Below are 23906 nucleotides of genomic sequence, written 5' to 3'. Positions count from 1 at the left end.
ACTGCTTCTTTAAAGTGACATCCTTCAGATACTTGGTGACTTTGCGGATAAGCATACCCTTGATGACCTGGGACGTTTTCAGGCTGTTCTTAAAGTGAACAGGAAGGTTTGAACGTCTTGATTTGCATGATTTTGTGGGGTTTTCTGGGTCAAGAGAGTAGCAAACCATCTTCATAGGTCACCTCAGGCTGCTTACAGAAAGAGCTTTAGCAAACATTTTTAAGGTCACAAGTCGAAGTTGAAAACTTTTCATGTGACCTTATAGTTCTCAGTAAAGCAGTTTGGGATGTCTTGCTGATAGCTTCAAAGTGCCAGTCCTTCTACTTCTGGACGTTTTCATGTTGTTCCTCTTAGTTTTCACCTGAGCTTCCAACTTCATATTCTCACCTATCCACTCACCAATTCTGTATATAAAAATGTTTTACTTTAGATCACTGTCATTTTTTAGTAGTCTATTTTTTTTCTAGTGTTTGAGTGAAGGTATTCACTATTTCAATAGCAAAGCCAAGTAGAATGTAAAAATCAATTATAATTTGTAGCTCCATCAGTGACTTTTTAGTTTCTATATGTGGACGGATGGCACATACCAACTGTTGGGTCTTGCTGCTTTTTCTGGGCTGTTCTATCAGCATCAAATGTAAAGCTGTACTTAGAGCTCTTAAGGCTGTACAAGTGCTTAGCAACTTGCTTTTTCACCATTGCTTTCCTTTTAAGTCACTAACTAAATGGACAATTAGCACTCAGGTTTTGTGAGAGATGTGTTTTATTTGGCATGGGCCCTAATGATCAGATAATGAACAGCCTCATTCCTATCAGGAGGATATTCTAAAGGGTGGTTTCTCTTCTTAATGCTGACCCTCCGCCTGAGAGGCAGGCTGCTCTAATCATGATAGTTAATGACCAATAAGTGGTCATTTGTCACATTTTCATTCTTTATTTCAGGCCCCAGCCAGCCCCTAACATAAAGGATTCCAACTATGATGAAACACTTTAGCAGGTAATGAGAGAGATGATGAGAATTTTTAGGGCAGGGTTCATGCTCCACATGTTCTCTGCAGTAATCATGTTGAAAAATTGTAGTTTGGCTCCGAAGCACCACACAATTTGATTCACTGGACATTTATTGACTATCCTACCTGTAACTCATAGAAGTGGAAAGAAAAATGAATATCAAGGCACACATCTCTGCCTTAAGAAGTCTATCCTTTAGTGGGAAGTCAAGCTCTAAGAATCTAAATGAAGTAGGTTAAGACAAATATGGTTACTAAATCCCATATAGAAACTGCTGTGTCTTCAGCAGAAGGATTTTAAGTCTACGAAAGTTTAAACTTTTAAATGGTTTCTTATAACCCCTTGGCTTATGCATATTTGACACTGAATAAAACATAACCCAACACTTGAAAAGTTCAAAGTTAAATTGGGGGAGTTTATTAACTACACTATTAAAGCTGATTTGTTATGTTTAAATTTACATAATCCATTTACAAGGTTTATCCATTTAAAATCTCTAAATTAGCCGTTTTCTGGCTTCTGTTATTCAGGTCATTGCACCTTAGATAAGCTAAATGTTTAAATGTTCCCTATAAAGAAAGCAAACAAAATTTTAATATTTGACATCAGAAGGTCAAAACAAGAAAACTATTCAACAGCTTTCTGAACAGAGGTGAAAATGAAAATTAGAAGTTCATAGTAAAATTATCCTATAAATTAAGTGACAAAATATCATATTAACATGTATAAAACCTGAAGTATTTTGAAATAAAATGCTATGGTATTGTTCCTTCTGAATATCATTTATGCCATAAACCCTGTTCCCATCCTCACGGAACATTATTCTAATACATTTTTAGTGTCTTTGTCAGTGCATGCCAGAGACCCCTAAAATCTCTTGGCTTAAACATTAGCATGTACTTCAAGTTGCACTGTTTATTTCGCATTGCAATACACTTTATAATCGTTCGTTAACTGAGCTGTGATTCTATATAATGGAAAGGAGAAAAGTGAAATTGGATAAATAGGGACAGAATCAAATCCACTGCGGTACGTTCCTTAGCAGCATTCAGCAAACAAAGAATAGTCTCTCTGTTTAGAGAAGACAGGATTCATAGGGAATAGCTTACACAGTCTTTGATTCGCTTAGTGCCTGTGGTAAATATCAAGAACTACCAGAACTGCAAATATCCTCTAATAAAGAAGCATAAAATCTAATAATAGAACTGAAATTTCAGCATATGTAAGCTGTAGTGATTAGCGTAACATAAACGGCCTCTCTGATATGTACAGAAGAATTGATTGGACATTTAAAGTCAGAAACTACTTCCCACTGACTTCCTACTTGTAGGATGAAGAGAGTGATGATTAAACTTGACTATCAATTTAGGATTAACAATCACCTTGAAAGGGCTGGGGAGATGACACAGTGCACCAGTCCTCCAGAACCCAACACTGTAGATGCAGATTTCACGAAGGGAGGTGTGGCATAGAGCAGATACACTATTGCCCATCCTGGTCAGATAATTTGGAAGAAATCAGTTGAGGCTAACAAAATGAATCTGAATGTAGAAGATGTAGACAATAGACTTGAACCAGGCTCTCTTCTAAGATAAATACTACCATGTTAACCAGTTGGCCTACCTCTCAGATATAAGTAGAATAAAGCTTTAACTTTTTTGTTTTTAATTCCGAATTAAAATTTTAATTTCATCCAAGCGAAGAGATTTTTGACATGGAGTAGTCACTAGAATGATTTATTTCTTTAATATGCACAACTGCATTCACTAATGAGGGCAGGGGCATGGTGCCAGACCGTGAAAACACCATTTTATTTTATTTTTTTCCTCTCAAGAGATTGTCTCAGCAGCTCCAGTTCACAGCCAGAGAAATTAATAGCAGTGACTTGACTCTGCTGGAGGAGATGGGAAAACTGAAGAGGTGATGCTAAAAATCAGAGTGAAATGCATAGAAAGCTTTAAAATTAAAACTCCATGTTTATAGTGTCAAAAGGAGGCAACACAGCAAACTTCAACAATGAATGGTTGCTGTAAATTCTGATGTTGAACTCTTAAAGTGACTTCATTATTTTCCATACAGAGAGTAGACTTTTAAAATGGTCCCACAATTTCTTTCCCATGAAAGATAGGATAGCTTATTTTTTTTTTCTCCTTGAGGGTACATAGGAGCTGTGAACGTCACTTGTTAAGTTCTATTAGATGGCATAGTAAACCATTTTTTTTCTAGGTATAATTGTGATGCCTCTAGTCGGGCTTAGCATCACCACCCACAAAAAAACTGCTGGATCAGCCTGATCTCTTTAGGCAAGCACTTCAAGAACAAACCTGGGGATCAGAAAGGCTATCTACTTCTGAAAGGGAATAAGAGATCCACCAGGAATTAAACAGCTCAGCAGAAGGAATTTTCTCAGTACTCATCTCTCTGAGTTTAGAAGGGAAGCTCACACCACTGATGATGCCACAGGTCTGGCTATTATCCTGATGGCTACCTCTCAGAATGTGGATGATGGCACCTTATAGAATCCACAGTTCGATAGACAAAAGCAGTTAAATGGCTATTTTAAGTAGTCAAATTTCTGAATATTAACGTACTCTACCTTAGATGTTGTCAGACCAGGATAGTGAGGATCTCAGTCATATGCATAAATAAAAAGTAAGTAAGTACATATACAAGTATATGCACACACTTATGTGTAAGATAATTTGCTTATGAAACACATGGTCAGTGCTCAGAAAATTAGTAGTGTTCACCTCAATCATGTGGATAGATTCCCATTTTCTATACCTGTGGTTTAGTCTTCTTTTTGTTTGTTTTATTTTTATTTTTTATTAGATACGCTCTGTATTTACAATAATAAAATTAGTCAATGTTTCATGGAAATCCTATCAACCAGCATGCAATATTGTGCCATAAAAAGTTATATATCTTTAATTCACTTACTTCTGATGAGAGAATTGTTACTGCTTCCCCTATTGAAACAAGACAAAATAATACAAGGGTAGTTGTAGGCAGAATCCATCAAATAACTGTCGATTTTGAGGTATACCCACATCCTTTATTCTGTTGCTTCCTTTCTGTCTGGAAAACATTTATATTTCACCGAGGGGTAGACAGGGAATAAAACTGAGCCTCCATGCATCATACAGACAATAAAATAGAGGTAGCCAGCTGTGTGCAAGGGCAAGACTGTAGGAAAAAAGCCAGCTCTTCTCCCTCCTAAGTGTTTTGCTCAGTTCCTGGGATAAAGGAAATCAATTCTTTGAAAAGATGAGGACATTAACAGAAACATTCTCATCAGGGTAAACTCCAGAGTTATGCTAAAAATCTGTTTTGCAATCTTCAGGAAGGAGGAGGCAACAGAGGCATTTTTTACCAGTGAGGTAGTATATGGAGTTAACATTTAAGAAGTGGTTCAATTTAGCAGTGATGAGGGTTATTTGTCCTATTAATGCATCATCAGAGAATGCTCTTGGCAAGGCTACTTTCCTCTTCCCCAGGTTCTAGAGACCATTGCCTTATCCTAAACAGGGAGAATGTAAATCAGAGAGAAATGAATCTCCCAAAACCTCATCAGAAGCTGAGAGGAAGAAGGGTCTGATGAGAAAGGGCTGAGGAGTTATAACAGGAACCAAAAGAGTAGGAACAGCTACCCAAAGCTCTGCCTTTACAAACAGGCTCAGTTCTTCTATTAGAAAGCATAATGAGGACCAATTAGGACACTGTTCTTTGTTCTCTATTTGAACACACAGTCTTAGAATTCCAGAGATCTTGGCAATGGACACTTTGAAAACATTTAAATGTTCATGGCTTAGATATAAGGTTGCAATTTTCTATTTACTTTGATTTGCATATCTTAAAATGTTGTGTCAATAAATATGTTTTAAAATATTTTTATTTTCAAATATTATTAACATAAAGAATAGTTTATCTATACAAATAAAACTGTTTCTGCCTTTTCTATTTTACTCCTCCAAGTCACAATTTTTTTTAATATAGTCATAATAGTTTAGCAACAGACTCTTATTTACTCCAGAAAGTATCTGTATACCTGTTTTATTCAGCACATGCGGCTAAAATAGAATACTTGGAACTGAATAGTTCAAAAGCAAAGTTATTCCAAACTTTCTGGAATGAAGAGTTCAAGACATAGGAAGCAGCGGGTAAGCTGCCTGGCAAAGGCTGGACTGACTGTCCTCTTAGGATACTGTATTCTTACCAGCACTGGGATACTTTGTCTGAACATGGCAGAAGGTAGAAAACCCTGAGCCAATTGCTGTGTGGAATTCTCTTTTATAACAGCCTCATTCTCACAATGCACACATGGTGCTGGGGCGGAGATCATGTGTAGGGAGAGCTAGAGAGGGTCCAGAAGATTGAATGAAAATTGCAGGGGTTCGCCGGTATCTCCGGGACATGCTAGAGACCTGAGATAGGGGAGGCTCCAGGAAATCTGAGCGTGACTCTAAGACTCCTAAGAGTGATACAGATCCTGAAGTGACCACGTCCTCTGGCCTGGCAGGACTCTCAGTGGAGGGATAAGGACACTAACATACCCGAAAAAAAAAAAGAAGAGTCATTATGGAATTCAGTTCTGGTCAGTAACTGATGTAATCCCTGTCGGAGAATGAGCAACTGATGGGGTGCTGGGAAACAGGAAATGGCTAGAAGACAGAGTCAGAATGTAAACCCAATATAGCCTTAGGGAACGACACATTCCTGAGAGGCAGTTAAGGAAAAGAGAAAGATCACACACTGCCAATTCGAACACAGCCAGTGGAGGGAATGTTGTTCTAGGCCCTGAAATGCAAGTCTTATCCACTCAGAATACCCCTAAGAATTAAGATCTCTGAGCACAAGCTCAAAAGTGAGTTAATCTGTTGACACCGATTTCTTCTTCATTGCCACAGTTTGAGAACTCTGACACTCCACCGGTTTACCTGAAACCCACAGCTGCTTCTCTCCACCAGGATGATTAACGATTAGTGGGTCACGAAGGCGGAAAGACACTTGTTCAAATTTCAATGAAGACTTTGCCTTACATAAATCATGCTTTTCTTTTCATACTTAACACCATTGTCAAGACTTCTACAGCAGTTCCTGTGACCTCCAGGATTCTAACTTTGTAACTTTGAACAGGCATGTATGTTACTTTATAAATGTTTTAGCCTGGACTAAGGTTAAAATAAATGAGCATTACTAATTTTCAAATATTTTAAGGAATGCTTTCAACATTATGATCATCTTGGCATGACTTGCCTGCATTTCTATCTGTCGCATAAGGTACTCACAAGGTAAATATGTTTATAAGTGAACAAAGACAAGAGAGACACATCAGGGTGGTTATGATAGCACATGTAGTTAACACATGATAATTCCATAAGCACTGAGCATTATTTCACATTTGATTACATAGGGGAAAATCCACTGAAATTCTAAATTTCAGAAATTTGAATATGGGATGAGCTTAGCATGTCATAATTTCTTCTTTCAAAAGAAACAAATTCTAAAAAGCAGAGTGTGCTTTGGGAGCAAAAGAAACCTAGGCAATTGCAAAAGAGACACATTTTTATTTTATTTATATTTTTGTTTTAAAGTAAGTAATGTTTTTTTCCTCATGACCATTGATTTGTTGCTTAAGTACATCAAATCAAATTGTTCTTGTTGAGAGTTAACCTCATCAATCAACTCATTTAGTCAGGACAAATCTTCACAATTTAAGTTTAAAAGTGAAACTTACGGCTCTTAAACCTGACAGATGTATATTATTAATTTCTGAACAAATTTAAAGATTTATTGATTATGGACTAAAAGTTTATGCATGAGAACCTGACTAAAGTGGTGACTTCATTGAACAAATTGCATTTTCATCATCAAAGTTACACTTTAAGCATTGTGTACGGTGGCAGGAAAGTTATGAACATTTTCTAGAACCAATTACAAAAAAATTGTAGAAATAACTCTTGAGATTAAAGGTATACATGCAAGTTTGGTGTAGCTTAAAGTTTTGTGTTGGGCATATTCTGCACAATAAATATAATATCTGCCTAAGATTCCAATTCTAGATATAAAATGTGGATGAAATACTCTTCACAAACTTCATGTTGAAGCTCAGGGTTTTACTGCTGTCTTATGGTATTCATTCCGACTAATTACGTCAGAATCATTGCTCCAACATTTATCATAAGTTGAAGCCTACATTTGTCTTCCCAAATGTAATAATCTTGACCTTTCTATTCAGCTTGTATTTTGGAAAGGGCATACTTCTCTTGTATACCATCATAGACAATGAAGGATACGCACAGGCCGCACAGAAGCAAATCTATTCTTTAGGCTTGCTTATTATGCCTAAATAGATGTATAGTTTATATTTTTTGACTGATGAAAATGACTTATAAGATTTTTAATATTAGGAGATATGTCTATATCCATGTTTAGTGCTACATTATTCACAATTGCTAAGAAATGGGCCAAACTGAGATGCTTAACAAGTGAAAGCATTCCTAACTGCTATTCTGTTAACATTCCTAAATGCTATTCTATTAGACATTTCTAAAGCTATTCTGTTCACAGGAAAGTGTTTTTTAGTTGTAGAATATATCATTTCCTTTCTTCTTTTTCCTTTCTTCTTTCATCATTCCTTACTTCTCTCCTTAAATTTCTCATATCCTTTTGTTCCTTCCAACATTTAGCATATAACTATACATAAAATACATACTAATATGGATATAATTTGAATACGAGGAAAAACTTGGTTTTAACTAAGGTGTATCAAGAAAACTGCTGCTGGGGTATGTTGAAAAAATATTTCTAGATTTAAAGTGGTGTCAGACAGCCCTTTTAAATGTTGACTTAATAAAGTAGCTCTTAGGTCTTTTAACTTTCAAAGGAAACATTTTTTTTCACCCCAGTTTCTGACTTTGTGTCCCCTGTTTCTTTGTTTCCTCTGTAACCTTGACTCTCAACTAGCTTTTTGTCACATATGACTCAAAATGGCAATGTCTCCATGCTCTGAGAAGCATGAATTCCTGATTAGTGTTACTGCAGGATGTCTCAGTATGGAGAGCTTTCGGAGAGAATCTCTTGCTCTCTTTTCAATTCAGCGCCAGATAAGGGAGGCAGAGACTCACAAGTGATGGGCTTGGTAAGGAAGAATCTTCTTTCCTACAGTCATTTCTGTTCAGGTGTAGTCAACAGTAAGATCATGCCAATCGTATGTCATGATTGCTGTTCCTCATGTGACTTGCACTCACTAAACAAGCCAAGGAAAGACATGAAAGGAGGTAAAATTGAAACATGCAAAAGCAAAGTACAAATACACACACTGGATAAAAAAAGTTGGTGAGTGATCCAGAGAAATTACCTCCAAAGCCTGGTCGCCCCAAGGGTTGAGAGAATCTGCATGTACACAAAATAATGCTATGTGAGCTTGCTACTTAATTTCAAACTATCGGTTCAATAAAGATGCTAACAGACTATATGAGGGCAGAAGAGATATAGGTGAAGCTGTGATCCCAGACTTGTGGTCTGAAGTAGGAACCATGAGGAAGGAGGAGAAGATAGAGACAAAAGACACCTTGGAGTAGGTAAGACATGAAAACATGGTCATGAAGCCTGGCCATTTGGAGTTAAGAGTAGCCCAAATGGATCATAGCAAATTATAACTCAGAGTTATTGACAAGAATGTAGACATAATATCATAGAGGGCTGTTTTCTGCCAAGGTCTAGTGATATAAGGCTTATTATAAATATAAATGTTTTGTGTCTTTTATCTGGGAACTGAGTAATTTGAGGTAAGGTAGAATTCACTATTTGAAAATAAACATTTACAAGAACATGATATATTAAGCCAAATGGATAATTTGAGATTTCGAACAGACTGTCGGGCAGACAAGAGAGGGCTTCTTCCATTATTCATAGAACACCAAAGAGAAGGGGACAAACACAAATTTAAGGAGTATCAAAGTTTATGTGCAAGAGACAGCTGATTCTTCGAGCACAGGAAAAGCAACAGCGTCCCACAGGGAATCTGAAGAAACTTGAAGGTCTAGCATGTGCTCTGGGGCTTGACTGAGCGGTAGAACAAGGGAGGATAGTGGATGAGTTTCCAGACAAGAGCTTTATGTACAAAATCTTTGAGAGAGATATTGACATGCTTAGGAAATGGAAAGAAATTATTAAGAATTCCCTGACTCTAAAGAACAGTCAGAAATGTAGAGGGAGAAAGAAAGAGGAATGGGTGAGGCAGAGCCATGAAAGGTAAGAACACAGCCAAGGGAGATGAACATTGCAGTGAGTCTGCGATGCTTAACTGTCATGCTGTATGGCAATGACTGAATATGGCAGACACAATACTTTCAAAACTGATAAAGCCATTAAGCCAAAATTACAATAAGCCAAAATATGAATAATAAGCCCCAAGCATACACACACACACACACACACACACACACACACACACACACACACACACACAAAGTGGTTAGAGATAGAGACATTCCTTTTTAACTAAACAATAAAAAGACAACTAGATACTGGAGACTTGTGTCTCTCTGAGCAAGTTTTCTGTCCTTCCTAATTGTCTTTATTTTACTGACTTCTATTCTTTATACCCAGAGGTCCCTACTGGCCATACTTGGCTTTGTGGACTGTTTGCAGGGCACGATCTCTCACTGTCCTGAGGACGGGTAAGGCACTGGTAGCCAGGGTTTCAGCTGGAGGTGCCTGTGTTATTCTCCTTCCTGAAAAAATACACTTCAGACTTGGTTCCAGAGGTTGATTCACTGGCCTTTGTCAGGAGCAGGCTGTAAAACTCCAATATTATTTTTAAAAGACTGGGCTCCAGCTCACTGGGGTTAGAGTTCTGTATGTCAGAACTGTTTTCTCAAGCCTGCATTCTTCAGCTTGTTAGCGTTTTGTTCTTCTCAAGTGCCACTCAGGGAAACATTGTAAGAGGCAGAGGTAGGGAACTAAGTACAAGAAACAAACACAGGTCAAGGATATCACAACCCTAAGGTAAGAAGCCACCTGTGAGAGAGAGAAAAGTGGGAAGCTGGGCTGTGGCAGACCCTGCCCTTCTTCCTCTTTCTTCCAAGCTTTGCTAAAAAACAAAACAAACAACAACAACAACAACAACAAACCATTAGATAAGGTCCCTGAAGCTAGCTGCAAGGTCTAATCCCTTATTAAGCTACTTCCTCCTCCTGAGGTTGACTACCAAGGTCCGGCTATCAAAGTATCTACCTCCAGTAATCAAAAGCCCCCTTTGGTTCATTTAGTAAACACACCCAGTCAAAATATACAACCACACCTTCGCTTGTTCTAATATATAACCTTCCCATTTTCTTTTCTTAAAAGTTATACCTGCAAGGTCATTTGCTGATGTTTTTCTGCCTAAGTCAGAAAACATCTATTCTAACTTTTCTTCTCCACTTAGTAAAGGATTTCACTGTACAAACAGGAATTCTGGTGCAGTTTTTGCCTAATTTGGGTTCCAGAGGGAATTTCTGCTCTTTTGGGAATCTCTTAACACAACAAATAGCAACCAGCTGTCATTTTCAAATATGTTTTGTGGATCACTACTTAAAACACAAAGTAAGTTAGAAAAGAGTTTTTCTTTTTAATTTATGATCAGTTTAGAAAATAATATTATTTGATAAAATCTGTTTAGTATTTAAAAAATTTTAATCATAATGTGGTCCCATATTTTAATTCATCGAGACTTGATGTATAAGCCAAATAATTTCTAATCAGAAAGAAGGAACACAACATTGTTGAACTTTAGGGAAGGAGATTAATTATTTTTTCACCTTCATTTGAAGAGGAGCAACTCATTTGTTGTTTTATTTTGCATCTGGAATGTAATTTGTCTTATGCCAAATAGAACCAGCACAAAATCCAAATCAAACAATAACATGGTTTTCTATGTGATCACTTCTAAGATGATGACAATGATAGTAACAGTAATAAAATAATATCACAGGATGAAACAGAATGAAGGAAGAGCAGACAAGAGACAGTAGGTGGTAGAGACCAACACAGTATTTATTTTAAATGATTTTATTGGATATTCGTTGTACTTACATCTCAAATGTTATCCCCTTATTTTAAGACACATTGGACAAGCAATGGATCACACTAATTCAACTATAAACATTACTTTTATTTTTGTGGTGAGAGTCAATTGATAGATCTGATGCATCCGATATATTCTGTAGTTTGGTTTTATTAGTGTTCATTGGAACATGAGACTCAGTGATATGAAAACAAGTAGATGATTTAAAACCACTAATATAAATCAATAAACTCACTTGTTCTGTCTGTGTTAGTCACCCATGACTATGTGGAAACACCATGACTTAAAGCCAGCTAGAGAGGAAGTTTGAGATGGAGAATCAAAATACCCTAAGAATGTATAACTCAAAATGTCCAACAAGAGTTGAATGGATAAATAAAATTACTTTATTGTCATAAAGAATTGAAATACTACAATAAAAACAAAGTCATTATGTTGTATGCAATAGTATCAGTGACTCTCATAAAAAGAACAGTGAAAAAGATAAAATGATTCATTATATGTGATTTTCTGCATATGATGTTCAAAACCAGGTACCAGTTTGAGCTGGTCTCTTTTCTACTGATAATACCATAAGAAATAAAGAGCTACTATATTGATCTGAGATCTTCTTTATACAGCACTATAGTTTGGCTCACTTTGTCTGACATTAGGATTCAAATGCTAGAAGTAGAGAGAACTGTCAAAGAACCAGAAGAAGTTTTTAGGAGGGAAACTTAATTTCTAGACTAAAGAGTCTTCTAGTGTTAACTTCAAGAAAGAATGCAGTAAGGCCCACATACATCATCATTATGATATTTTAGCGTGTTATGGTGGACCCTGAACCATAAAGGCTACTGCTTTAAGATAACAGAGGATCAGACACAAAGAGTTTAGAATCAGAATAGATTTGGGCTGGGAGCTAAATGATAATGACTTACACAAAATTATATAAAGCAAAAATATTTCCCAATTTATAATCTGCTTTTAAATCCTAGAATATCCTCAGTGAAATGGGAAGGTATGAAAATAAAAAGGGTTTAGATCAAAGTGCATTTTAGCTCACTCTTTCTTAGAAGATTTCTTCAATAACATATAATATTGCAGGATAGTGTAGGTTGGCATCACACACCCCAGTATTGTCACTATTTCTGTGTGAGAAAACTGCCAAGGAAAGGCAAAGTTCATACCTAGTAGAAGCTGAGTGTGGTTGTTTCTCTAACTACCACTTATTGGGTATCAGAGGAAGTGGAGAATGTATCCTCTGGAGGGTTTTGAAAGAAAGCCAGCTTGTTCTGCCTCTTTGTTTTCTGTAGTGTTCAGATTTTTACCTTGACCGGTTGAGGCATTAAGCAAGGTAGAAAAGCAAACATGTGATGCATGCACCACAACCCCAAGGTCCTTTCTCCTTCAGGCCATTGTTTTGCCCACAGCAAATGGACTCCTATTTTGCTTAGTATCCTGTGATGCTATGCATGTCTGTTTTTCCAAATGGGAATCCTTGCTCATCGAAAGAAATCTATAAAGTGCACAGGAGACCAATTCAAAAGGAAGATCTTTAGATTTGAAGGCATGGTGTTCCAAAGGAATACATCTTATTTTCTAATGTAGAAAAACAATACATGATATTTAAATCTAAGTAGTTGGAGTTTGACATGGTGAACATATGACTGGAAATGTTGGGGCTGCAGATGTAGATCTAGGGTTGAGCTCCTACCTGACGTGTGCTAGGCCCAGGTTTGATGGCCAGCAACATCATACAGATGCGTGTGGAGTCAGCTTGCTCTCTCTAAGGAGTGAACTAGAAAAGAAAGGTATAGACATGGGTGGTCCAGGCTTGCTATTGTTCATTCTGAGCTTTGATGATCCATCCAGCCCCAGAAAGCTCTGAACACCCAATAAACCATTCACAGACACTATGAAGCTCCAAAAGAAGGAAGGTCGGAATGTGGAAGCTTCAGTCCTTCTTAGAAGGCAGAACAAAACACTCATGGGAGGAGATTAAGGCATCAAGCAAGGATTGAAGAGGGGGTCATTCAGGGGCTGCCTCACCTGGGATCCACCCCATGTGCAGCCACCAGGCCCAAGCACTATAGCTGATGCTGGGGGTGGGGGGGTGCTTGCTAGCACGAACCAGATAGAGGTGCTCCTCAAAGCCTCTGTCAGAATCATGCAGCTGAGCATGCTTGCAGCTAACCATCAGACTGAGGACGGGACCCTGGTGAGGATGCTGGGGGTGGGGATGAAGGAGCTGAAGGGGGTTGCATCCTCATGGGAAGAACAACACTGTCAACCAACCAAATCCTCCACAGCTCCCATGGGCTAGAACACCAACCATTGAGCACACATTGAGAGGCCCATGGCTCCAGTTGCATATACAGCAGAGAATAGCAGTGTCTGGCATCAATGTGAGAAGAGACCTTTGGTCCAGTGAGGACATGATTTTCCAATATAGGGGAAGCCAAGGCACCTAGGTAAAGAGGGTGATTGGGAGGGTGATTGGGAGCTAGTGCACCTTCATGAAGACAAGTAGAGGGGGATGGGCCTGAGCGGAGTGGGCGACAGAGATAACATTTCAAACATAAATACAGAGAGTATCTAATAAAAGAATTAAAAATAAGATTAGCTGAAATTGTGAGAACTTCTCTGCTTGCCCTTTACACCAAATAGCAGTCAGTACGATGGGTGCATCGTTAAGAAAGAAACTGTGCTTTTTAAACTTCTGTCTTTATATTTTTCCACTGCATCAGATCAGAGTGGGAGGGACATTCCATTATTTGTACCAGTCAGCTCAGTGGACCCTGGTTTAAAGAAATGGCATTCTTAATCCGAGAGACAGAGGTCAAAGACGAGCAGTGCCATGGCTGTTGAAACGCATGTGAGGAAGCACAAGATTCTTTACTGCATGCAGTGGCAGTCCTTGGGGAGCAGGGGAGAGCGCCGTTAGTGTGTGTCTGTGACATATCGCTGCGACATGACACTATTACATTTCGGGTTTTAGCATTTTTAAAGAGGAAGTAATAGTTATGAGAGATGAAGAACACAGAATTAAGTACTGTAGTTATACACAGAAGGGTAATTTGGTTTTGATATATTGGCCTGGGCCTGTTAACTAATAATACCAAATTTTAAGTAGCATCTCACCAGTATGAAGAAGAGGTAGCATCATTATTAATGTCTAAACTATAGTGTGTTTCACACAGGATTATGGTAAAGGTCAGGCTGTGTTTCTCTGAATTAAAAGCTATTCTGAGCTATCGAGTTCCTAATCAAGTCAGACCTAAAGGTGCATAGCTCAGTTATAATGAGGCACAATGAATTTAAATAAACTGCAAGATACTGTATTGTGATTTATACGTGCACTGTGGTATCCTTTTAACTCATTAGCCATGAATGATTCTATGTGTTTGCAACTGTTTTTTGCTGTATAACTATTTTTTAATCACAATATTTCTTAGTAAAAGTGCCATATGCTCCCATTTTATTTCTGTAAGTATAAAGCAAAAGGCTAAGGGTGCTCCTGGCATGTGCCAAGCATGAGTCATAACACAAAGAAACTGTCAGATATCCACTCAAATAACTTTTACAAATTAACAATTTGTGACTGTGTTCCTGCTTGAGTTTTTGCCTTATGGAATTGCCATGGGACTTAGGAAATGGATGGAAGGTTGTTTAGAGGTTTTTGAATAAGAATCCAGACTGATCCTTACAGAGAATTTGAAAACAATACATTGTATACGTAAGAATCAAAAGTTAGTGATAAATTCTTCTGCTTAATAACTCAGAGTCTCATCTACCATCTCCCATTCTTGTCAGCACATAACTTTTGAAAGCCACATGTCCCTGTACATTTCCTATAGAGTAAGTTTACCTCAGCTGTAGGGTTTTCACTTCATTTATCAAAATGGTTTAATTTGATCTATTTCTAGATCTAGAGAACATCTTAGTAATGTATACCCAAATGTTCAGTGAAAGGAGAAAAATGCAATTATCAGATTTCTTTTTATGGATACCCCATTTAATACCAATTAAAAGCTGGGTATGGAAGCTCAAGTTGCAGCATTTTCAAGCTGTATTTGGGGGCTAAAATATGGGCTACAGAGAAAAAAATGTCTTAAAAAATCTCTCTCTCACTCTCTCTCCCTCCCTCCCTCCCTCCCTCCCCCCCCCTCTCTCTCTCTCACACACACACACACACACACACACACACACACACACACACACACACCACCCCCATATCTACCACTACCTCCATCACTATCACCATTATCACCACCCCCAACATTGCTACCAAGAAGACTAAGCAACAAACTATTCAAAAACCAGGCAATAAGATGCAACTATTAATTGACTCCAATATTCTAAAGTACTTGTGCCTATTCCTGCAGAAAGTCATATTTTTATACTTTGCATGGACTTTCTATTCCTGGATTATGTTTATTTTAACTAGGTTTTATATTCAACCAGATTTTTGAGGGGGGCAATACTTGCTTTGAGTTTTACTATCAATTGCATTTCTTTTTCTCTTTCTCCTTTTTTCTTGAGAGAGAGAGAGATAAAAAAAACTAGTGAAAACTTGACCTTACAATGTGAATTCCAATGTAAGTGCAGCTCCTGCTAACTGCTCTCTGATAGCTGTTGACCTTTCCTTCCTTTGAGTGAAATACTTGACCTGGTTCAATGCTGTCCATGAGCGGCTATAGCTCAGCCTCCTTTGAAGCTAGATGTTATGAACTGAACGTTCACACGTTCAACTCTAATGTGACTGCATGTGGAAATAGGGTCTTTAATGAGACAATTAAGGTTAAATAAGATCATGGAGTATGCCCTCATTCAGAATGATGGTGTCCTCAGGAGAAAAGGAAATTCAGACACAGAAACATTTGGAGGGAAGATCAAGCAAAGGTATTCAGTAAGAAGAGAGCCATCTATAAGCAAGGAGAGAGGTCTAAGGAAAACCAGCCTCATGGATGCCTACATCTCAAACTTCCAGGCTCCAGAATCATGAGGCTACAGGTGTGTCTGTATTTTAACCATTCATTACTTACTGTCTTGCTGGCAACTCTAACAACCTAACACAATAGGCATGCTTTTGGGTTCCTGGGCAGAAGATAGTCTGTGTAGCTTACAGCAAATAGTAAATTACAAAGTAGAACTCCGGACATTGCCACGTTCCCTTTACATAGGATAGAACATAGCTGTGGTGAAGGGTTAGCAGGCAATGTTGAAACAAGGACAAAATCTATAATGGGAGGAAGTGACAAGTGGAATACCATGGGGTACTTAATGACCTCAGAGAAGCCACATATATGTAGTCAGAGCCACCTGAATCCAGCTAGCAATCAAGAGGAAAATAAATGCTTATTTAAGTTATTGAGTTTTTTTATTAGTCAGTATCACTATAGCTTAAATGCAATAAAACATGTAGAATCAGAGTGTTTTATATCTACCTTAAATGATCATTTATAAATTTATCTATAGTATGTTACAACTATATATACTAAGCAACTAGCATAAGTAAAAAAGATATAATGTCCATACGTTCTTCATATTCCATTATAACACAACTACATTCATTGCAACTCAATTTCCATTATAGTTTTTAAAGTAATATTTTGTTTTCATTCCTTCTCTTGGCCATCATCAAAGTGCTTTCTAAACTATTATTATATGGAACTCCATATTTCTTGCAGATCATATAAGAGACCAAGAATGTTGGCTAATCTCCATTCTCAGTCAGAAAGACAATAGCTACCCACACTCAGCTCCTGGCCATCTTTAAAGAACTTTGGGATATTTTTCTGATTATGTTCTAGTATCTGTAGTATTATTAGTATCATCAACTTTTATACACAAGTTCATTATGAAGTTAGGACATGCGATCACACAGGTTCACATATTTTTGCATGTTTATTTTTGATCCTATTGTATGGTTTTCATTGGACATTAAAGATCATTCATCATAACTTTGGGGGAAATAATACCTAGTCTTACTATTTCTTAGGCTTTCCAGATGATTCGTGTAAGAAAAAAAAAGCTAACTCGTCTATAGGGTTGTTGGGCTGTCTGCTCTGCCACTGGGCACAGCTGTTTGGAGAGTTAGAACACATGGGGTTGACTGTTCTTACCCCATACCACCATCATGGCAGGTGCTGGTATAAGGAAGGCCTGAGATACCATTCTGGGGATGGGAAAGCACAGTCTGAGACATGGGGGAGCTGGAGCTAGTTCAGGGATCCCCAGGCCTGTGACAAGGTCAGAGCCATGAGGTTCTCAGGCACTTGGACACCCAGGCACCACTGGGAGCAGAAAACAGAGTTTGGGATGGGCTGCTTCTAGCTCAAGACTGAGGGGAAAGGGGGATCTCCGGTTTGTCCTAGAATGGGGTAGTTCTTGCCTTGACAGAGGTTGACTTGGTGGTGGTTGTGGCTGGGAGCACAGAGAGAACTTCCACAGGAAATTAGGCTGTGGATCTGTAGGCCAAGGACTTTTTCATGGCTCCCCACGGTGCATCCAGCTGAAAAGAGACAAGTCCAAGATTCCATACAGTTTTTCTTTTTGTCACAGAAAAAACTGGATGCATTAAACCATACCCCACTTCTCAGAGTGGGCCTGAGATTAAATATCTTTTACAGGGAGCAATTTCTGGAAAGAGAAGCTTATTGGCTATGCCCTCCATGTCTAGGTACCTCATTAGTGTGAAGAAGTCTGTTTTGGCCCTATGTAAATGTGGTCATGTCTTTTCCCCTACTGTCTTTGTCTGAGGTGTTAGGGATTCCTCATATACATGTGGAAGGGATTGGGACATTGCCTTTAAGTGACTGATGGCCAGAAATCTCTCTATGTAGGGGGAGGTGGGCAGGAGCTGAGGCTACATGATAGGGGCCTGATGCTGGGATCAGGCAAAGCTCCTACCCATCCCTCCAGGGTCTCCAGGACATCTACCCTCAGCTGGAACTTACCAGGCATCCTCTCATGGTCTACTGCCCCACACTAGTCACTATATACAGCTCCTTTGAAATATCTTTGAAATTAGAGTTCATCTGTTTTCCTGATACAGCATCGATGACATTTATAATTGGTGCCTGTTGAATAGATGCACTTTAATGTTCAGACATGAGAACTGCAAAAAACAGAGGGATTAACTTTAAATAAAATCATAAATCAAATTCAACTCTTAGTTAGTCTGAATGTTTTATTTGGACATACCTGAAGTTAATTGTCAGTAAGTCAGCCTCACAAAAACATGTTCATATGGCCCACTGTCAAGGACCATATGAACTTTTCTTTCTTATTTTCTTTTCTTATTTCCTTTCTCACTATGAAATTATCAGTTTAGCATGACTGAATGATGATAATTCTGCCTACTGGCGACTGTATCCAGCAATTCACTCACTGTGTCTCTGTGGTCGGCTTTGAATTTCTTAGTATGCTACCTAGTTTCAAAACTCCAGATTTATCTATATAAAACAACTTTCATTCTGTTCTTAGTGTTTTTTTGTTTTAGTTGATTACATGTCTTTAAATATTCATAGGATTGTGACGTTAACCTCCCTCTGTTCTTTCTTAACCTCTTCCCTTCCTCCTTCTTCTTCACCTCTTCTCTTCTCCCTCTTTTTCTTCCTTTTTTCATTTAAAAGGTCTATTCCCGAGGGTGTAGAGTGTGAAGTGTTCCCTGTACCACTGTTGTGCTCTAATGTATACCAGACCAGTAGACAACTGTAAGTCATTCCTACATCTTTCTCTGGCTTCTTTATTGTTTCACCTGGAAAATTAATAAACTGATGACAAAGAAGTCTTAATATCTAAAAATTAGTATTTATTTTCAGAATTGTAAGCAGCAAATACACACTATCTTCAGTTTTGATTTTCTGGACTCTAGAGAGCTTGCTCTTTTTAAATCAGTTTTAGAGTTAATTGAGTACTTGAGCGTAGTTTTTAGTAGAGGAAAGTGTAAATAAAGTACTTGATTTAAGCGGTCACTTTAAGAAATTAATTATTTCTATTTCTATCAACTTTCTTTGAAAGTAACTCATTTCAACTATGAGTGGAGATCACTCTAGTCCCAATAACATTTCACTCTCTTTCGTCTGTGTTCTAAGAAAAGGATAAATGGCCTTGTGGGGAAAGATCGAAGGAGTGACATAGGATGAACTTGATGGTGGATATTAAAGGGAAGGGGGGAAGATTGGGTTGTGAGGGATTTAAGGAGATAGAAATAGGAGAGGGCAGAAGACAGTCCCTCTAACAGTAAGGATATCTGAAAAAACACATAGAGAAACTATGTTTATAATCTTTACAAAAGTTTAGGATGTTAAAAGAATTTAGTTGACATTACCCTGCGCATGGCAGGGATGATGGGGCTCCATACAGAATCTAAAGATCATCAAACAAACGGCCTGTGTCAGGAGTACTGCCCCCTTGATGTTTTCCTCAAAGCAGTCCTAGGTCACTCCCAAACAAACACAGGTCAGTGTAATTGATATTTATTGCCCAGACAAAGTTTGGTTAAACCGTATTCCTGATGAAGCTATATGTTTTGCTTTCAAGTACAGAGAAATTTTGATTTTAAAAGTTCAAACTGATCTGCAAGTTTCCTCCCTACTAGCTTGTTTTTTTTTTTTTTTATTATGCTGTGTGTGTGTGTGTGTGTGTGTGTGTGTGTGTGTGTGTGTGTGTGTGTGTGACCCTACTGGGGAAAATTCACTGACCGTCTTACCCATGTCTTATATTTGTGGTATACAATAACAAGGCAAGATGTGCCTATCATATAAGCTGTGACTGACTGCTGTCTAGTCGAACTTAAGGCATGTTCAGGAAGACAGAGTTCAAAAGTGGTACTGTAAATTGTGGGGCAGTGCCTACTACTATTATGGTCCTAAATGGATATAGATCAAATTATTGCCCTGCTAATACTTCTCATTAGATTCATAGATTAATACAACTTTCAACCCTCATCAGAGAAGCTTCTGTTTATGCAGTAGGTGTATCTTAAAGGAGTCTGACAACTAATCAGACTATAGATTATAAAAGCCTGTAGAGTGTAGAGTTCTCAGTCTCAGAAGAAGCATCTCTATCACATTCTTCCCCTGCAAGACACCAGTACCATTAGTGAAGAGGGAGTGGAGAGATTGTAAAAACCAGACAATGTGAAGGACTGCCTTGACACTGTTTTTAGGACATGACAGACCCATTGCACAAACAAACTCACAATAGTTGTGGCTGCATGCACAGGACTTACATAATATCAAGTTAGTCAAAATTCCAGCATGGTTGGAAAGATGACTGAGGAGTCCTCACTCACAAGAGCTCTCAGCATTTGAGGGCTGATTAGGGAGCATCAGTTTTCTTCAGGGATGTGGGCTCCAGGTAGATTTGTAATGTTCCAATAGATGTCTGCATACACACCCAGGACTTACTAAATTCCATGGTTAAAAAGAGCAGTGCATGAGATTGGAGGAAAATGACCATGAGGAGTATGAGAAGAATTAAAGAAGAGGGACTTGTAGGGAGGGAATCAATTTCCTAATTGGATCTTGATTGTGTTAATAAAAACAGTGGAAGCCAATTGCTAGGCAAACAGGAAAACATGGGACTTCTGGGTCCCATGAGGAAGAGAAGAAGATAAGAGGGAGGAGGCAGAGAAGGTGGTGGAGGGGAGGAAGCCACAGACACAGTTTGTAGGAGGATAGGGCAGAATATTCTTTGCCCAGCCACTGAATTATTTGGCTAGTTCTAAAATATTAAGGCTGTCTGATGATTTCTATCCACGGCAACTCAGGTGGGCAGGAGACAGGGCACAGCCAGGGCAGTCATTGGCAGTTTGGTAGAGCTAGATGGGAGGGGCTGAGGGAACTGAGAATGTGCTCTAAAGAAAGAGCAAGAATGGGATTAAAATTACAGGCTGCAGTGTTTTCCTTGAATGGGGTTGGATATTTAACAGCAACAGGGACTAAAGGTGGGTGTTAATGCAAAAGTCCAACAAATGCATGCAATTTTCAATGAATAAGTTAAAGAAAGATATCTGATAATTATTAAGGTGAAAATAATTCTTTGATTACAAATTCAACTTTAAAGAAAGGTTAAAGAATTTATAATGGGCCACTTAGTTTGTCTTTGAATTTATCTACAAACTTAATCATACCAGAGGTCCTCCAGACTTATCATGCTTATATCAATCTCTGGAACAAAACTCAGACCAAATTTATGTCAAAAGTCAAGCTTACTTCATGGCTGGGTAATGACGTGATTTGCAAGGCAGTAATGTGGTATCTGCTTAGAATCACCTTCTCCACTACGGTGATTAGATGATGGACATGCCTTATGCAGACATACATTACTCCACATTGACAAATACCTTTCTTTTCAAATATGATGAATGAATCACTAACATGTCTGCATGGAATAATACATCATATGTATTCTGACATCAGAAGAGTTGAGGTCCATGGGGGCTTCAGGAAGCTGAGCTAAAGCGAAGGAGAGAGAATGGTAGACAGTGCTGAGACTGGATCCTCAGATTTCTACAGAGCTGGCAAGTACAAGTTTTATTAACTTAGTATTAAGCAATTCACTTGAAATTCAAAAAAAAAAAAAAAAAAAAAAAAAAAAAAAAAAAAACGACAATGGCACTCAAAGTAGATGATTTAATTTGGGCTGGGAGAAATTTTGAAAATGATAAAACTAAATATTTTATCTAGTTTAGATGGCTATCAAGTTCTTATCATTTATCAAAATAAACATTTTGATTTCTCTAATACACTGATGTTTTTCCTTTTACCATTTTATTGTTTTTTTTATACTTATCAGCATGTTAAATTATTGATTACACAACATTTCATAACCCACTCCCCTTTCTGCTCTACTTTAGAACTAGCTTTTCTTATAAAAGTTAAACTTAAGATGATAAAAATATGTAGAAATTACTTTTGATTGAGTTGCTATAACAGAGAAGGCATTTTGTAGGTGTTGTTCCGTGGGTACTTCTTCCTTGACCCACGGGGGAGCTCTAAAATTGCCCTCTCTTTTTGTCTTGGCTCACAGCATCTCTTCTGTGAGGCTTTCCCGGAAGCTGAGGTTGGACTATCTGCCTCCTCTTGCTGTGCCTCTCTCAAAGGCCCATTTTGCTGCATGATGATATCACATCACTAACAATCTTTTACCTTTTTACCTCTTTATAAAGTGTCTTTCCTGTAAATTCCATGGAATAGTTGCATTGTTCATGATGCTTAATGCTGTTTCTGCTGGGCCCAAATCATGTTTGATATTTAGTCCACTCCCAATACTTAAGACAATGTTGTTTTAAATCATCTTTACCCGAATAGACTACTACAACGCTCCTCTTTATCATGAGTTAATTTCACCAATCTTTGAACTCTACCTCTTTTATTTATACTAAAAGAGTTCTTCCTTTGCCAAACAAATCTTCTAAATTCTACTTGAGGAATAAAGTTTGGTTTGCAATGGTGTTTATTTTCTATTTTGTGTTTATAACCTAGACCAATAGGACAGAGCATGAAACTAGAATATGTCTTATTATGAACAATTTATTTCAGAACATAAAGGTTATATAAGGAACAGGCTTTATCAAAAGTTAATTTGTAGGATGAAAGAAGTTGCCAAGTTCTATCACCAACTCACACATGCAATATAAAAAGATTCACCCCCGAGAGAGGGCCTTCAAAGACACACTATTGGGTATTGTTTACTACAACCACAGGCATTTCTTGCTTTGTTCTGCAGGATGCTTAATATATCATTTAGATCTACATGTTTCTTTCTCCTGATATTTCTTTTATACTTTCCCATCCTGCCATGTCCATTGAAATCTAAAATAGTCTGAAACTATCTAAGTCACAACAAATCTGCTGTGTGAATAAAATCTTTATGGAGAGCTGTGAGGTTTCCAAGGCACATACATAATAGAAATTCAATATCACTTCATTTGAGTACAGAGAGAGCTACCAATAGCTGCCTTTCAGAGACCCACAAATTGTGCTATGAAAAGAATTATTAGGACAGAGAGCCAGAGCTGTACACAGAAGTCTGGGAAATGGGAGCCCCTGTGAGCACCATGCATCACCTCAAGGTGAGAACAAAAATAAAAAAAGACACACTCAAAATAAAAATTATAACGGAAGTAACTACTACTGACTAATTTTTATTTTTAATTACATATTACTCAATATCAGCTAAGCTGAAACATTGAAAAGGACAATCGATGAAACATCTATTAAAGGAGAGGGTTTGCCATTGTATCTTCCATGCTCAGAATATTGCTATAAAATTGCTTATATATAAACTTAAAATATTATACATTTCATGCTTAAAGAATTAAAGATTAATTTTTCTCTTAGGAATAAAATCAAGTCAGGAAATTTTCATGTGCTTATCATCAAAAGACTAGAACAGGAGAAGGAATGGAAAAATTAAATTGGGTTAAAATAAATATGACATTTTATCATATTGTCTTTGGGAAAATGTCAAAATTAGCAGGAGAAATGCTAATGGAGATTAAAATTATTTTAGGTACTATTTTAGGCAAAAGTGGTTAAATCTTTATTTGGATTTTGACCACTAAGAATATAAATTATGTTAACTTAGCCTCACAAATTACATTTCCATTAATATTTTCAATGCTAAAATTAATTTTCTAATATTTTAATCTAGTATCTAAATTATAAAAATATTTTAACATTAATAATACCCAATTCTATTTTTAACAGAAAATATTAAGTGAAAATAAATTATCTGTGGTACTCCTTTGCTCATTCTTACATCATTTTCTGAAGAGTTAACTGAGCAACAGACTGCATCCTATAAAATTTATAATTCTTAAAACTAA

Source organism: Micromys minutus (genome assembly GCF_963924665.1).
Source record: "Micromys minutus genome assembly, chromosome: 11".
Taxonomy (NCBI): Eukaryota; Metazoa; Chordata; class Mammalia; order Rodentia; family Muridae; genus Micromys; species Micromys minutus.
This window is presented reverse-complemented; position numbering follows the sequence as displayed.